General features: G+C 35.6%; 1 long non-coding RNA gene across 1 annotated transcript; it reads right to left on the bottom strand.

Annotated features, from left to right (window-relative positions):
* Positions 1-11,914: 11,914 nt before the first annotated feature.
* On the bottom strand, positions 11,915-12,491 carry LOC131431209 (uncharacterized). Its single transcript, XR_009229655.1, has 2 exons — positions 12,284-12,491; positions 11,915-12,220 (listed from the first exon to the last, which is right to left on the bottom strand). It is a non-coding gene; the product is annotated as an uncharacterized LOC131431209 (long non-coding RNA).
* Positions 12,492-14,014: the final 1,523 nt, after the last annotated feature.

The following is a 14,014-nucleotide window of genomic DNA, read 5'->3' on the forward strand; positions in this document are numbered from 1 at the left end:
TAAGCGGTTTTCCTTCTGCGTTTTTTGTATGCGTGGGATCTTGACACCCTGATATTTCGCATAAAAAAGCCGCATAAAAAAGATCACATAAAAAAAGACCTTAGTGTATAAAGGGTGAAACAGTCATTCATAAGCCATTTGTTTACGTAAGTTTCGCCTTTCGTGTTCCATGCCAACAAACAATTGTTAGTAAGGAACTAGGACAGGACCTGACAATTGTTAATTTTGAAGATGACCCGAAAAATAAAATATCAAATGTCAAGCTACATTGTTACCGACGATACTGACAACACTTTTTCTACCACCCTGCAGTAATCTTGATTTCAACAACTTGTACTTGCTTATGTCAGTTTCAACCAATCACGAGCTGGTCCGAAATTGGTCCTAATGCCCCGTTTACACTTCTGCTGGCTGCCAGCATGCTGGTGTCAGTGTACTGCCCTCCTAGGAAAAAAACGTTCAACGGTGGTCCTTCGTTGGTCTAATACTTTGTATCATTGGACCACAGTTGAACGTTTTTTTCCTAAGAGGGCAGTACTCTGACACCAGCATGCTGGCAGCCAGCAGAAGTGTAAACGGGGCATTAGGACCAATTTCGGACCAGCTCGTGATTGGTTGAAACTGACATAAGCAAGTACAAGTTGTTGAAATCAAGATTACTGCAGGGTGGTAGAAAAAGTGTTGTCGGTAACAATGTAGCTTGACATTTGATATTTTATTTTTCGGGTCATCTTCAAAATTATTGAGTTCAATAGGCATGCTGGCAGCCAGCAGAAGTGTAAACGAGGCATAAAAGTGGATTAACAATTGTCAGGTCCTGTCCTAGTTCCTTACTAACAATTGTTTGTTGGCATGGAACACGAAAGGCGAAACTTACGTAAACAAATGGCTTATGAATGACTGTTTCACCCTTTATACACTAAGGTCTTTTTTTATGTGATCTTTTTTATGCGGCTTTTTTATGCGAAATATCAGGGTGTCAAGATCCCACGCATACAAAAAACGCAGAAGGAAAACCGCTTAACTCTGGAACTTTGCATAAAAAAACATATACGAGGAAATTTTTACTGGGCTTTATGTTCCAGAGCAAATAATAAGGTTTCACCACTATTCTAAAGGCAAAAAGCGTACAAATCTGGTGTTAAAATCCAGTCAAATATGTTTAATCTGATATTGGTTTAATCTGGCAAAAGATCTGGTTATTTAGCCTGCAGACACAGTCTGGTGGCCGTAAGTTGAACCGAACTTGGCGCGGGAAATTGACTTACATGTAGTGTTCACACTATTGCTGGTTGCCAGCATGCTGGTGACAGTGACAGTGTCTGGTAGGTTCTGAATGATTTGATGCTAATATAATTCCCGCTTTAGGTGTGCTAATGTCACCAGTTCGGAACAACTTCTCGCGCCCACTCTGTCTGCAGCAGAGATGCCAGTTTTTTTCATAGGAAATTTGTCTTACTCTGAATAAAAAATCTGTATTCCACTAATAAAATTAAATATCGACAATAAAGTAATCATGATGGCTGTAGAATTGTATATTTGATGAGCAATAATTATTTCCATCTGTCTGTAAGAACAGAAAGATCAAATTCCGCAAAAGGCATTTTATGCCGAGACTGCTTCTTGTCACTAATACTAATAGTTTGCTCATACGAAAAAGCTTTTAAGCCTCTTTTGAAATCCGTATTAAGGTAGCGCTTCGCCGTGGTCAGGTCGAAGCAAGACAACTCACTGCTTCCTCTTGCTTTGTCGCCGAAATTTCACCCTAAATTGCAAATTTCTAAAATACTAACCCAATTCACGAAAAATCAAAAACATACGATTGTAGGTGAATGATTTTACTATGCATTTGGCGAAAAATATCAGTTAGAAAGCTTTTCTTTCGCGAGATTTCGTGCGAGTTTTGTTAAAATTCTGTTTTCTTTTTTCCTTTTCTCGCTATAAACAACTCGCATATGTAGGGATGTGCTACGTTTTCAACAAAGCGTCAAAGCTAGCAGCGATGAAAATTATTACTAATTTCTGGTTCTACTGAAACATGAATAGAAATTATTTTACAAAGTAGTAACACTTACATTTTCTACTCATCATTTCACGTAGGTTTTAATGGACTGGCATTTAAAAGCTGTTTTATACATAATCCAGTAAAAGATACGTGTTTCATAGGTAAAATGTAATGTACTGTTCATTTCACATTCATCTATCAGTTCGTATCAAATTTAGATACCAGAAAATTACTATTTTATATATTGGTTGAAGTCGAAAGGGAGATGCCAGATCTTGATATAAATCTATGAAATGAAAAATGCCATGAAATATAAAACATTTATATCAAAAAATTGTCATACAATTATAATGGCTTAAAAAGCAACTAATAACGTCGGTATCTCAAATCGACAAGCCTCCAGAAATCGTTTATGTTGTCACTGCCATCCAACCGAAGCCGCAGTCAAGATCCAAGAACTCCCACAACACTACCGATGCAGGTTGAAGCCGCATTACATGGTTCCAGTGTCTCTAGCTTCACACCGACGGCCTGTTTGAAGCATTCGGCAGGAGCGGGTAAACTTCCGGACTCACGCAGGCACTCAGTCCAGTTAAACACATGGAAACTTTCATACTGGAATGGTCGATGGAGTAAAAAATTGTAATTAAATAACTCGCAAATATTTACACTACTTACACTTCGAGGGCCACTGCTCGCCACTTTCAAAATCGAGTTTTTTACACTGGAAATTCACGTAGATTGTTTGACGTTTGGTCAATTCACGTAAACCTAATGTGATGACTCTATTCATTTTAGGGGATGTTCGTATAACATTCATTTTCGTCACGTAAAATATTCAATTTGACATTTGAAACCATTCTACACGCTTAGAAAAAGTTACTCAAAGTTTGAGTACTAGTTACTCATATTCAAATGATACATGGAAACGTCAAAAATTGAGTAGTTATCATCAATGATATTGAGTAACTCATACTCTAAATTTGAGTTTAACGCATTAACTCGTTTTTTTTTGTTACTATACGCAAGATCAGTCTAAAAGTTGTAATAACCATTTGTAACAACAGGTTGTATATTTTGTTAGTGAGATCGCGTATTTCGATGGTGAGTCGCTCAACACAAACGGTGTTGTGTCTGCAAAAACCGGAATGATAAACTCCGTGTTGTGCTTTAGAATGAAACCGAATATGCTCAAATGTCATTTCTGAGGAATAAGTGTTTGATTGGTGCCTGAGCATAACTGACGTTTAGTTGAAACAGCTTAATAAATTTTTTCTAAAACACTCAATTTTGAATAATTAATTTTTGCAGCTTTATTAACTAAAGTATTCAACATATTCTATTTGAGAAAAATAATAACATACAGAAGTATCCAAAGATTGGGTGCTATTCTCAACCAACATAATCAATATTCTCGTCCATATCACACTTCGTGATTTCAGGCTTTCTCTTTGTATTATCCAGTGATTGTTAAATGTACTCGTATACTTTCCGCATTGACAGAATTTAAAAACAAATTGAACTTAAATCCTATTGAAATCAATAATTTTGAAGATGACCCGAAAAATAAAATATCAAATGTCAAGCTACATTGATACCGACGATACTGACAACACTTTTTCTACCACCCTGCAGTAATCTTGATTTCAACAACTTGTACTTGCTTATGTCAGTTTCAACCAATCACGAGCTGGTCCGAAATTGGTCCTAATGCCCCGTTTACACTTCTGCTGGCTGCCAGCATGCTGGTGTCAGTATACTGCCCTCTTAGGAAAAAAACGTTCAACTGTGGTCCAATGATCCAAAGTATTAGACCAACGAAGGACCACCGTTGAACGTTTTTTTCCTAGGAGGGCAGTACACTGACACCAGCATGCTGGCAGCCAGCAGAAGTGTAAACGGGGCATTAGGACCAATTTCGGACCAGCTCGTGATTGGTTGAAACTGACATAAGCAAGTACAAGTTGTTGAAATCAAGATTACTGCAGGGTGGTAGAAAAAGTGTTGTCAGAATCGTCGGTAACAATGTAGCTTGACATTTGATATTTTATTTTTCGGGTCATCTTCAAAATTATTGAGTTCAATAGGCATGCTGGCAGCCAGCAGAAGTGTAAACGAGGCATAAAAGTGGATTAACAATTGTCAGGTCCTGTCCTAGTTCCTTACTAACAATTGTTTGTTGGCATGGAACACGAAAGGCGAAACTTACGTAAACAAATGGCTTATGAATGACTGTTTCACTCTTTATACACTAAGGTCTTTTTTTATGTGATATTTTTTATGCGGCTTTTTTATGCGAAATATCAGGGTGTCAAGATCCCACGCATACAAAAAACGCAGAAGGAAAACCGCTTAACTCTGGAACTTTGCATAAAAAAACATATACAAGGAAATTTTTACTGGGCTTTATGTTCCAGAGCAAATAATAAGGTTTCACCACTTAAATTCTAAAGCAAAAAGCGTACAAATCTGGTGTTAAAATCCAGTCAAATATGTTTAATCTGATATTGGTTTAATCTGGCAAAAGATCTGGTTATTTAGCCTGCAGACACAGTCTGGTGGCCGTAAGTTGAACCGAACTTGGCGCGGGAAATTGACTTACATGTAGTGTTCACACTATTGCTGGTTGCCAGCATGCTGGTGACAGTGTACTGCACTCTTAGAAAAAAAAAACGTTCAACAGTGGTCTTTCTTTGATCTAATAAGTTGGTCCACAGTTGAACGTTTTTTATTAAGAGGGCAGTACACTGGCACCATCATACTGGCAGCAAGCAGAAGAGTAAACGGGGCAATAGCAAATCAAAGGGAGAGTGAAAGGTGAGCGAATTTCTCGAGTCTGGTAGGTTCTGAATGATTTGATGCTAATATAATTCCCGCTTTAGGTGTGCTAATGTCACCAGCTCGGAACAACTTCTCGCGCCCACTCTGTCTGCAGCAGAGATGCCAGATTTTTTCATAGGAAATTTGTCTTACTCTGAATAAAAAATCTGTATTCCACTAATAAAATTAAATATCGACAATAAAATAAACATGATGGCTGTAGAATTGTATATTCGATGAGCAATAATTCTTTCCATCTGTCTGTAAGAACAGAAAGATCAAATTCCGCAAAAGGCATTTTATGCCGAGACTGCTTCTTGTCACTAATACTAATAGTTTGCTCATACGAAAAAGCTTTTAAGCCTCTTTTGAAATCCGTATTAATGTAGCGCTTCGCCGTGGTCAGGTCGAAGCAAGACAACTCACTGCTTCCTCTTGCTTTGTCGCCGAAATTTCACCCTAAATTGCAAATTTCTAAAATACTAACCCAATTCACGAAAAATCAAAAACATACGATTGTAGGTGAATGATTTTACTATGCATTTGGCGAAAAATATTAGTTAGAAAGCTTTTCTTTCGCGAGTTTTGTTAAATTTGGTTTTCTTTTTTCCTTTTCTCGCTATAAACAACTCGCATATGTAGGGATGTGCTACGTTTTCAACAAAGCGTCAAAGCTAGTAGCGATGAAAATTATTACTGATTTCTGGTTCTACTGAAACATGAATAGAAATTATTTTACAAAGTAGTAACACTTACATTTTCTACTCATCATTTCACGTAGGTTTTAATGGACTGGCATTTAAAAGCTGTTTTATACATAATCCAGTAAAAGATACGTGTTTTATAGGTAAAATGTAATGTACTGTTCATTTCACATTCATCTATCAGTTCGTATCAAATTTAGATACCAGAAAATTACTATTTTATATATTGGTTGAAGTCGAAAGGGAGATGCCAGATCTTGATATAAATCTATGAAATGAAAAATGCCATGAAATATAAAACATTTATATCAAAAAATTGTCATACAATTATAATGGCTTAAAAAGCAACTAATAACGTCGTGGTATCTCAAATCGACAAGCCTCCAGAAATCGTTTATGTTGTCACTGCCATCCAACCGAAGCCGCAGTCAAGATCCAAGAACTCCCACAACACTACCGATGCAGGTTGAAGTCGCATTACATGGTTCCAGTGTCTCTAGCTTCACACCGACGGCCTGTTTGAAGCATTCGGCAGGAGCGGGTAAACTTCCGGACTCACGCAGGCACTCGGTCCAGTTAAACACATGGAAACTTTCATACTGGAATGGTCCGGTCGATGGAGTAAAAAATTGTAATTAAATAACTCGCAAATATTTACACCACTTGCACTTCGAGGGCCACTGCTCGCCATTTTCAAAATCGAGTTTTTTACACTGGAAATTCACGTAGATTGTTTGACGTTTCACGTAAACCTTATGTGATGACTCTATTCATTTTAGGGGATGTTCGTATAACATTCATTTTCGTCACGTAAAATATTCAATTTGACATTTGAAACCATTCTACACGCTTAGAAAAAGTTACTCAAAGTTTGAGTACTAGTTACTCATTTTCAAATGATACATGGAAACGTCAAAAATTGAGTAGTTATCATCAATGATATTGAGTAACTCCTACTCTAAATTTGAGTTTAACGCATTAACTCGTTTTTTTTTGTTACTATACTAATTACTAATTACTAATAACCATTTGTAACAACAGGTTGTATATTTTGTTAGTGAGATCGCGTATTTCGAGGGTGAGTCGCTCAACACAAACGGTGTTGTGTCTGCAAAAACCGGAATGATAAACTCCGTGTTGTGCTTTAGAATGAAACCGAATATGCTCAAATGTCATTTCTGAGGAATAAGTGTATGATTGGTGCCTGAGCATAACTGACATGTATGTTAATGTGAAATAAAATTTCACTCAAAATTTGAGTGATAGTTACTCTATTTTTGGTACATGTACAAATAAAGTATTACTCAGTAAATAAGTAGATTTTACCCAAATATCGTTTCCAGTGGAAGAACTCAAATTTGAGTAACTTCGGAGTTACTCTAAATTAGAGTTGTTCCACTTTTTCTGTAGATGAGTGAGATCTTACTCATTTTTGAGTAACTATTTTTAAGCGTGTTTTTATTTGAGTGTGTGATTTTTCAAATGAAGTTGCCCGTATTCATAAGAAATTGTAGAAAAGGTGAAGTAATTAGAAATTTTCCTACCGATTTGACAGCTCTTGCTGAAAGTATCATCTCTTAACAAGCAGCGCCTCTACATTTCAGTTTTGCGACAATATGTCAATTCCTGAAACCCAGACAAACCCAGATAAATGTTTGAGTATTGGTAGGTTTTTGAAAAAATATCCTGGCAACTCTGTTTACACGCAGAGTTATACACTCAAAAAAAAATCACGTTAATTCTACTTGAAAACATACATGAATCTCATCCACCCAACATTTCACATAAATTCTATGGAGTAGATAAATGAATTGTATCGGATTGTTCATATATCATGCATCTTATTCAATAGGTAAATAATATATCACTTGTCCGTTGGATACAACGTGATTTTCATATGTTTTAACAGAACTTCACGTAATAGTTACATGACTTAAACATCTTTATTGAGCATAGGAAAATCACATAATAATTACATGAAATGGTACATGATTGTATAGTATATAAAACTCAGTTAAAACTAACATTAAAAAGGCATTTATTTGCAGAATGCATTTCTAACGGATCGCTTGTTATTTTACATCTATTTACATATTAATGGTTACATCATCAACCTTAACGAATAGTAACTCAATGAAATTAAACTTATACTTAACTCTAAGTATAAACTTATTATCTACATTTAAAACTATTGTTGGTCGTCGATTAAAATAATCAATACCAGTAATAATGAACCTGATTTTTCAAACGCGACATAGTGCTCATTTTGACCAATGACTACCCATAATTGCAAAATCAAGTGAAATATTTCATCTAACGATAAAATCTTTGATTCCATAGAGTACAGCTTGATCCGATAAAAAAATATGACAAACTGTCCTATTTTGTAGTTAATTCCTTTGTAAACAATAGGGTCGGCGGTACCGACAGAAGTTTTTCTATTTATGATTTCTGAAAATATAAATCAATTAATCAAAAATTCTTACTTCAAACTTGAATTATTTATATACATTTTGTTTTCTCCCGGGAATTATAAGATCGAAAATATTTTCGTATGCTGTTGGTTCTAAATACTTCCGGAGATCAAGAGCTCGAACAAGCCAATATCGCATTCTACTAAAACCAAACGCAAAATTGTATATTGAGTACTACACTAGTTTTGAAACTGTAGAAGCAAAGTCCGGGCATTACATTCGTTTCGTGGAATTTGGCCTTTCTGTTTCAACAGACTTCGCAGCCGATTCTTATTGTACATAATCATTGCATGGCTAGTACTATGGATCCTACTGACACTAAGAATCCTTCCAGGTCAGGGCTGTTTTGAAACTTTACTTACCTTTAAAAACTTCCAATAACGAATGCATTATGTTCAAGCCTGCCACTAACATGTCAGCCATTTTGAGATTTGAAATTTTCATAGAGCAAATTCACTTAAACTTCGATCATGGGACTCTCCATTTGAAGATTATGTGAAAATCACATAGCTTGTACTTGGTTTCCAGATGTTATTCATAGACATCACGAAGAATATCAAATATAAATGAAGCTCTGCATTTACGTGAGTAATCCCATAAAACTAATGTGATTTATTTTTTGAGTGTACTATTAATGGAAAAATCTGTTTCTGACTTCAGCTGGTTTTCAAAGAAGGGCGAAACTAATATAGATCGCCCTTCCTTACCTAGGACAGGACCAGACAACTGGCTTCTTTTTCCAGAAAAATATTTCTCTTCTTATTCCGGTTTCTCCCTGCTGTAAATAATAAAAGCCTCGCGATCACTGTTGCCAGTAGAGATAATTGTTCATTCTGAAAACTTTCTCCCCTTATAACATGTAATTATTTATCATTTGAAAACACTTAGACAAATGTTATATCGGTCAAAAATATAGCTCTGGATTCATTTTGATCAGATGTTTGTTTTGAAGAAAACGTTTAGTTGAAACAGCTTAATAAAATTTTTCTAAAACACTCAATTTTGAATAATTAATTTTTGCAGCTTTATTAACTAAAGTATTCAACATATTCTATTTGAGAAAAATAATAACATACAGAAGTATCCAAAGATTGGGTGCTATTCTCAACCAACATAATCAATATTCTCGTCCATATCACACTTCGTGATTTCAGGCTTTCTCTTTGTATCATCCAGTGATTGTTAAATGTACTCGTATACTTTCCGCATTGACAGAATTTAAAAACAAATTGAACTTAAATCCTATTGAAATCAATAATTTTGAAGATGACCCGAAAAATAAAATATCAAATATCAAGCTACATTGTTACCGACGATACTGACAACACTTTTTCTACCACCCTGCAGTAATCTTGATTTCAACAACTTGTACTTGCTTATGTCAGTTTCAACCAATCACGAGCTGGTCCGAAATTGGTCCTAATGCCCCGTTTACACTTCTGCTGGCTGCCAGCATGCTGGTGTCAGAGTACTGCCCTCTTAGGAAAAAAACGTTCAACTGTGGTCCAATGATACAAAGTATTAGAACAACGAAGGACAACCGTTGAACGTTTTTTTTTCCTAGGAGGGCAGTACACTGACACCAGCATGCTGGCAGCCAGCAGAAGTGTAAACGAGGCATAAAAGAGGATTAACAATTGTCAGGTCCTGTCCTAGTTCCTTACTAACTATTGTTTGTTGGCATGGAACACGAAAGGCGAAACTTACATAAAAAAACATATACAAGGAAATTTTTACTGGGCTTTATGTTCCAGAGCAAATAATAAGGTTTCACCACTTAAATTCTAAAGGCAAAAAGCGTACAAATCTGGTGTTAAAATCCAGTCAAATATGTATAATCTGATATTGGTTTAATCTGGCAAAAGATCTGGTTATTTAGCCTGCAGACATAGGCTGGTGGCCGTAAGTTGAACCGAACTTGGTGCGGGAAATTGACTTACATGTAGTGTTCACACTATTGCTGGTTGCCAGCATGCTGGTGACAGTGTACTGCACTCTTAGAAAAAAAAGTTCAACAGTGGTCTTTCTTTGGTCTAATATGTTGGTCCACAGTTGAACGTTTTTTATTAAGGTAGCGCTTCGCCGTGGTCACGGGAGTTCGCTGCCTATCTCGGAGTTTCACGCACTTTACCAAATATTGCGAGAAAACGGGGAAGAAAACGGAAATTCCAAGAACATACGATTCTAGATAATTAATTTTTCTATCGATTCGTATATAAATTGTGCCTGATAAACATTTTTATCGAAAGATTTCGTGCGAGTTATAAAAATAAATGAGTTTTTCCTTATTCTTTCGCACGCACACAATTTCAACGCATGCATTGGGCTGTGCAAAATGCTACATGCGGTAGACGCTAACAACATTTCTTTTGTTTTCGTTGTCCGTTCTCTCTGCGTAAACGTTGAATATAGATGAGTAGAAAATGTAAGTGAGTGTTACTACTTTGTAAAATAATTTCTATTCATGTTTCAGTAGAACCAGAAATCAGTAAAGATTTTCATCGCTACTAGCTTTGACGCTTTGTTGAAAACGTAGCACATCCCTACATATGCGAGTTGTTTATAGCGAGAAAAGGAAAAATGAAAGCCTAATTTCAACATAACTCGCACGAAATCTCGCGAAAGAAAAGCTTTCTAACTGATATTTTTCGCCAAATGCATAGTAAAATCATTTACCTACAATCGTATGTTTTTGATTTTTCGTGAATCGGGTTAGTATTTTAGAAATTTGCAATTTAGGGTGAAATTTCGGCGACAAAGCAAGAGGAAGCAGTGAGTTGTCTTGCTTCGACCTGACCACGGCGAAGCGCTACCTTAAGAGGGCAGTACACTGGCACCATCATACTGGCAGCAAGCAGAAGAGTAAACGGGGCAATAGCAAATCAAAGGGAGAGTGAAAGGTGGGCGAATTTCTCGAGTCTGGTAGGTTCTGAATGATTTGATGCTAATATAATTCCCGCTTTAGGTGTGCTAATGTCACCAGCTCGGAACAACTTCTCGCGCCAACTCTGTCTGCAGCAGAGATGCCAGATTTTTTCATAGGAAATTTGTCTTACTCTGAATAAAAAATCTGTATTATCTGCATCCACTAATAAAATTAAATATCGACAATAAAATAAACATGATGGCTGTAGAATTGTATATTCGATGAGCAATAATTCTTTCCATCTGTCTGTAAGAACAGAAATATCAAATTCCGCAAAAGGCATTTTATGCCGAGACTGCTTCTTGTCACTAATACTAATAGTTTGCTCATACGAAAAAGCTTTTAAGCCTCTTTTGAAATCCGTATTAAGGTAGCGCTTCGCCATGGTCAGATCGAAGCAAGACAACTCACTGCTTCCTCTTGCTTTGTCGCTGAAATTTCACCCTAAATTGCAAATTTCTAAAATACTAACCCAATTCACGAAAAATCAAAAACATAGTAAATGATTTTACTATGCATTTGGCGAAAAATATCAGTTAGAAAGCTTTTCTTTCGCGAGATTTCGTGCGAGTTTTGTTAAAATTTGGTTTTCTTTTTTCCTTTTCTCGCTATAAACAACTCGCATATGTAGGGATGTGCTACGTTTTCAACAAAGCGTCAAAGCTAGTAGCGATGAAAATCATTACTGATTTCTGGTTCTACTGAAACATGAATAGAAATTATTTTACAAAGTAGTAACACTTACTTACATTTTCTACTCATCATTTCACGTAGGTTTTAATGGACTGGCATTTAAAAGCTGTTTTATACATAATCCAGTAAAAGATACGTGTTTCATAGGTAAAATGTAATGTACTGTTCATTTCACATTCATCTATCAGTTCGTATCAAATTTAGATACCAGAAAATTACTATTTTATATATTGGTTGATGTCGAAAGGGAGATGCCAGATCTTGATATAAATCTATGAAATGAAAAATGCCATGAAATATAAAACATTTATATCAAAAAATTGTCATACAATTATAATGGCTTAAAAAGCAACTAATAACGTCGTGGTATCTCAAATCGACAAGCCTCCAGAAATCGTTTATGTTGTCACTGCCATCCAACCGAAGCCGCAGTCAAGATCCAAGAACTCCCACTACCGATGCAGATTGAAGTCGCATTACATGGTTCCAGTGTCTCTAGCTTCACACCGACGGCCTGTTTGAAGCATTCGGCAGGAGCGGGTAAACTTCCGGACTCACGCAGGCACTCGGTCCAGTTAAACACATGGAAACTTTCATACTGGAATGGTCGATGGAGTAAAAAATTGTAATTAAATAACTCGCAAATATTTACACTACTTACACTTCGAGGGCCACTGCTCGCCATTTTCAAAATTTTACACTGGAAATTCACGTAGATTGTTTGACGTTTGGTCAATTCACGAAAACCTTATGTGATGACTCTATTTATTTTAGGGGATGTTCGTATAATGAATGTGAAATGTTACGACAATGAATGTCACGTAAAATAAATATTCAATTTGACATTTGAAACCATTCTACACGCTTAGAAAAAGTTACTCAAAGTTTGAGTACTAGTTACTCATATTCAAATGATACATGGAAACGTCAAAAATTGAGCAGTTATCATCAATGATATTGAGTAACTCCTACTCTAAATTTAAGTTTAACGCTTTAACTCGTTTTTTTGTTACTATTCGCAAGATCAGTCTAAAAGTTGTAATAACCATTTGTAACAACAGGTTGTATATTTTGTTAGTGAGATCGCGTATTTCGAGGGTGAGTCGCTCAACACAAACGGTGTTGTGTCTGCAAAAACCGGAATGATAAACTCCGTGTTGTGCTTTAGAATGAAACCGAATATGCTCAAATGTCATTTCTGAGGAATAAGTGTATGATTGGTGCCTGAGCATAACTGACATGTATGTTAATGTGAAATAAAATTTCACTCAAAATTTGAGTGATAGTTACTCTATTTTTGGTACATGTACAAATAAAGTATTACTCAGTAAATAAGTAGATTTTACCCAAATATCGTTTCCAGTGGAAGAACTCAAATTTGAGTAACTTCGGAGTTACTCTAAATTAGAGTTGTTCCACTTTTTCTGTAGATGAGTGAGATCTTACTCATTTTTGAGTAACTATTTTAAGCGTGTTTTTATTTGAGTGTATGATTTTTCAAATGAAGTTGCCCGTATTCATAAGAAATTGTAGAAAAGGTGAAGTAATTAGAAATTTTCCTACCGATTTGACAGCTCTTGCTGAAAGTATCATCTCTTAACAAGCAGCGCCTCTACATTTCAGTTTTGCGACAATATGTCAATTCCTGAAACCCAGACAAACCCAGATAAATGTTTGAGTATTGGTAGGTTTTTGAAAAAATATCCTGGCAACTCTGTTTACACGCAGAGTTATACACTCAAAAAAAATCACGTTAATTCTACTTGAAAACATACATGAATCTCATCCACCCAACTTTTCACATAAATTCTATGGAGTAGATAAATGAATTGTATCGGATTGTTCATATATCATGCATCTTATTCAATAGGTAAATAATATATCACTTGTCCGTTGGATACAACGTGATTTTCATATGTTTTAACAGAACTTCACGTAATAGTTACATGACTTAAACATCTTTATTGAGTATAGGAAAATCACATAATAATTACATGAAATGGTACATGATTGTATAGTATATAAAACTCAGTTAAAACTAACATTAAAAAGGCATTTATTTGCAGAATGCATTTCTAACAGATCGCTTGTTATTTTACATCTATTTACATATTAATGGTTACATCATCAACCTTAACGAATAGTAACTCAATGAAATTAAACTTATACTTAACTCTAAGTATAAACTTATTATCTACATTTAAAACTATTGTTGGTCGTCGATTAAAATAATCAATACCAGTAATAATGAACCTGATGTTTCAATCGCGACATAGTGCTCATTTGCCCATAATTGCAAAATCAAGTGAAATATTTCATCTAACGATAAAATCTCTGATTTCATAGAGTACAGCTTGATCCAATAAAAAAATTATGACAAACTGTCCTATTT

The sequence above is a fragment of the Malaya genurostris genome, chromosome 2 (assembly GCF_030247185.1).
Source record: "Malaya genurostris strain Urasoe2022 chromosome 2, Malgen_1.1, whole genome shotgun sequence".
Taxonomy (NCBI): Eukaryota; Metazoa; Arthropoda; class Insecta; order Diptera; family Culicidae; genus Malaya; species Malaya genurostris.